This window comes from Haplochromis burtoni, unplaced genomic scaffold, assembly GCF_018398535.1.
Source record: "Haplochromis burtoni strain Fernald_Lab_line unplaced genomic scaffold, NCSU_Asbu1 Contig_1452, whole genome shotgun sequence".
Taxonomy (NCBI): domain Eukaryota; kingdom Metazoa; phylum Chordata; class Actinopteri; order Cichliformes; family Cichlidae; genus Haplochromis; species Haplochromis burtoni.
Window position 1 is genome coordinate 5,804 of NW_024583813.1, and position 4,358 is coordinate 10,161.

The 4,358-nt window shown below is 44.4% G+C and overlaps 1 long non-coding RNA gene and 1 pseudogene across 1 annotated transcript in view; one reads left to right on the plus strand and one right to left on the minus strand.

Annotated features, from left to right (window-relative positions):
- Positions 1-1,229, minus strand: part of LOC121813308 — a 1,380-nt gene extending 151 nt beyond the window's left edge. Inside the window, exons 1-2 of the long non-coding RNA XR_006053631.1 lie at positions 1,125-1,229; positions 58-562 (exon numbers count right to left, since the gene is read on the minus strand). This is a non-coding gene — a long non-coding RNA (uncharacterized LOC121813308). The remainder of the gene's footprint in view (positions 1-57; positions 563-1,124) is intronic.
- A 2-nt stretch (positions 1,230-1,231) lies between these two features.
- LOC121813306 lies at positions 1,232-3,283 on the plus strand (annotated as a pseudogene).
- Positions 3,284-4,358: the final 1,075 nt, after the last annotated feature.

Here is a 4,358-nt window from a genome sequence, read left to right on the forward strand (position 1 = left end):
GCATTTCATCCATTTACACACAGCTTCATCAACACTAACTCCACACACTCAGCTTACCAGTGACTGTCAGGTTAACCATGTTACTGATGGGACCCTCTCTGGACTCACACCAGTAAAATCCACTGTCTCGTTCAACAATGTAACTAATGTCACAGGAAGAGTTAAATGATGTTCCCCACCCATCTCCACACTGAGTGGTATTTCCTTTGCTTGGTTTTCTCCTCAGAGTCCATCCAGCAGAGCTGTCGTCCTCCTCACAGCTCAGAGACACAAAGTCTCCTTCAAAGAACTGAGAGCTGCTGGGACTCACAGTCAGATGAGCTGTAAGCGTTAAAATTATGATATGCTTTTGTCAAAATTTGTTTTCCATCAGCTCAATAAAGTGCTGATAAAAAGCCTTCAGTTAGACTTTCCTCTGCATCACATCTCGAGTGCTGACATATGACATTATCACTACTTGAACCCAATCAGGTCATATCAGTGAGCATTAATCAGGGTTAAACTGTGACAGAAGAAGGTTACTGACCTTGGTTTGTTGTGCAGCTCAGCAGTGAGATCAGAACTAAAGAGAAATGACACTCAGGTTGATTTGAGGTGAACATAAAGAACAACTCCACACAAACAGCACTAACAACTGGACCGCTATGATGCCTCTAATACTACATTCATTTCAACAGCAGATGCTGAAAGGCAACTATTGAAAGATCTCACGAACCTCTATTTCCTGTACCTCTAGTTTGGCATGCATTTTTAAATAGCAGCTCTGAAAATGAGCAACATTGTTTTAACAGCAATAATTAAAATAATTATTTTATTTGCACTGACTATACTGTGGGTATTTACAAAATATTCAGTGTAATTAAATAACACAGTGAAGTCATGTGTCCACTGTGTAGCTGTGTTGACATAATGAGTGAATGAGTTGATCTTTTCACTGCCTGCTGTGTTTCCTCGACTCCTGAGCAAAGATAAAGAGTCAGATGAGACCTGCAGTTGGTCCTCATGGTGCTTTGCACTTGAATTCAGCCTGATTTGTTTTTCATGTCTTCTCCTCCATCATCAGTTATCAGGAGAGCAGACAGTCAAAGTACAAGAATTCAAACAAACACAGAGATTCTACTTACAGAGCAGACACAGCACAGATGTTTCCTTCATCGTCCTTCTCACTCATTTGAGCTTTTTTTCATTTCTGTCACTGAAACCAAGTAAAGCCCGCCCTCTTCCTCTGAAGATGTCCTCTTCCTTCATTTGTACAGAGACAGTGGTACAGCTGATACTACAGGAAATAGTATGCCATGGAGGGCCAGGAGTGACAAAATGAATTCATTAAATAGACCCTTAAATATTTAATTATTTTTTCATTAATTAATTACATTTGGAATTAATTAATTATACAAATATTACAATAATTAATTAAATGGCCATTAATTTCATTTAAAACATTCAATCAATCAATTATTTATTTATTTAAATTTTTATTTAATTAACACATTTAAATAATTATTGACCCATTTAATTAATTATACAAGCGACCAACGAAGACCTGGAGGCCTGGCTCTCATCAGTGGATAAATCTGGCCTTCCTGGCAAGTTTAAAGCCTGGATTTATCAGCAAGAAATTCTAACCCGGATTTTGTGTCCCCTCTTAGTCTATAAAGTTCTCATCTCAACAGTGGAAGGATTCGAGATGAGGATCAGCAGGTTTCTGCGCAGGTGGTTGGGTCTGCCACGAAGCCTTAGTAGCATCGCTCTGTATGGTCATAACAACAAGCTGAAGCTCCACTTTAGCAGCCTAAGCAAGGAGTTTATGGTGAGCCATTCCAGGGAGCTGCTCCAATATTGGGAGTCCAGTGACCCCCGGGTTGCCCTGGCTGGAATAGAGGTTAGGACCGGGCGGAAGTGGAGGGCTGTTGAGGCTGTTGAGATTACAGTATCAAGGCTGCAGCAAAGGGTGGTACAGTGGCCCAGGGAAGAGTGGGCTTGGGTAGCAGTAGAAAACCTAACTACAACAAGGCACAGGGGAAAGATAGGCGGTCGCTGATCCGTGAGGAGGTGTGCGCAGGAGTTGAGGGGAAGTCAGCGTGCAATTGAGGCAGCAGGGGGCTTGGACAAAATGGGAGCAAGTTGTAGAGTGTGTAAAAGGCACTATGGTGTGGTGTCCCTTTAAGACATCCAGGTCGAGGGTTGATGGTATCATCAGTTTGTGCCACTGCTCTCTCTCTCTGGGATTATGAGGACACGTGCCTGCACGCTTGTGCTTAACGAGGGACGGATTTATGTTCTCTTCTCCAAACCTTTTTTTTGTTTGCAACGCTTGGGTTGTATGACCGCTGGGTGTTATGTTGTTGAGCCGCAGCCGTTCAGCCGGGCTTTTATATGGTTGTTGAAGAAGGCGTATTAAAGAACCACCGTGGATTACCGATACCAGCGTGGGTGTGTGTTCTTCCGACTAGCCTGCTAAGTGTTTTGCCGCCTCCTCTTAACCACGCAACACAACCCAAGGTCACATGGAATGATCTGTGGAAAGCAGAACCCCAGCGGATAAAATTCCTGATTCACGCATTATATGATGTGCTACCAAGTCCATCAAATCTCTTCACTTGGGGGAAAGTGGAGACACCAGGCTGTCTTCTCTGTCAGAACAGAGGAACCCTGGAGCACATTTTAAGTTGCTGCCCAAAAGCCCTGGCCCAAGGGCAATATCGCTGGCAACACGATCAAGTCCTGAAGGCTGTAGCGGATTCGATCTGAAGTGGGATCAGTCATAGTAAGAGCACCTGCTCAGTTAAGAACAAGGTAACATTTATAAAAACTGGGGAGAACCCAGCAGCACCAGTCCGAAACACCTCGCCTGGCATGTTGGCAATGGCGCACGATTGGGAGCTGAGAGTTGACCTGGCAAAGCAGTTAAAGTTCCCCGAAGGGGTAGCCAAGACAACTCTGAGGCCAGACATCGTTGTTACTTCAGTTGCCTCCAAGCAGGTAATCCTTCTGGAGCTTACTGTGCCTTGGGAAGACTGTATGGAGGAAGCTCATGAGAGAAAGAGGGCAAAGTATTCCGAGTTAGTGGACGAGTGCCGGAGTAATGGCTGGCGGGCAAGACGCCAACCCATCAAAGTGGGATGTTCGAGGATTCGCAGGTCAATCCCTTTGCAGGGCATACAAAATGCTAAGCATTGTAGGGGCTAACCAGCGAAGAGCCATTAAGTTGGCTACCAACGCAGCAGAAGCAGTGACGAAGTGGCTGTGGATCAAAAGAGGAGAGGCATGGCATGTAGGGTAGCGCTACCTGGACACAAGCTGGGGCTTGATCAACCCTGGCTGGGTCTCCTGGGAAAGGGGGTCTGATTGTTGAAAGACACGAAACCCCCAATGACCCCAGGTTACATCACTGATGATGTGTCCAGGGGCACATCATCAGTATTATCAACTTTAATGATGTATTTATTTAATTCATTTTGGCAGTCCTGACCCTTCGGCTGTCTTCATGAATTTATTTTAACACAAAGTTAACGCTGATTGAGTCAAAACCTTTGCTTTGGCCTGGTGGCCCTTCTCTTTAGTAGGTGTTTCTCCACAATAACAAACGGCATTTGGAAACTTGCTAAAAGCCCAATTGGGATAACCTCATGTTTTAAGAGCTTCCTTTACATGTGTGTGTTCCCTCTTTTTCCTTTCAGGCTCATAGGGAACATTTTATGCCCGGTTTTGTAGGGTCCTGATTATTAACCCTGGGCTTCTGAAAGCTCACACACACAAAGCCCGCTCTTAAAACATCCTAATTGGGCTTTCATCAAGACAGCAACGATTCACAGAAAAGAACATCAGACACCAACTAGGGAGGATTAGAAAGACAAATGCAACAACATTGTCATCCCCTATGTAGCTTGTGTATCGGAAAAACTCAGGAGAGTCTTCTCCAAGCACAACACCCCAGTTTACTTCAGATCCAGCAACACACTCAGGCAAAGTGGTTCATCCCAGGAGACAAAACTCCTAAACACAAACTTAACAATGTCGTGTATGGTGTACAGTGTAGCGAGGAATGCTCGGACCTCTATATTGGAGAGACCAAGCAGCCACTTCATAAAAACATGGCACAACATAGAAGAGCCACCTCCACAGGATAAGACTCGGCTGTCCATCTGCAACTAAAGGACAAAGGTCACTCTTTCGAGGATGCCAATGTTCACATTTTGGAGAGAGAAGACAGATTGTTTGAAAGAGGAGTAAAAGAAACCATCTACAGTGGGGCAAAAGAGTATTTAGTCAGCCACCGATTGTGCAAGTTCCCCCACTTAAAATGATGACAGAGGTCAGTAATTTGCACCAGAGGTACACTTCAACTGTGAGAGACA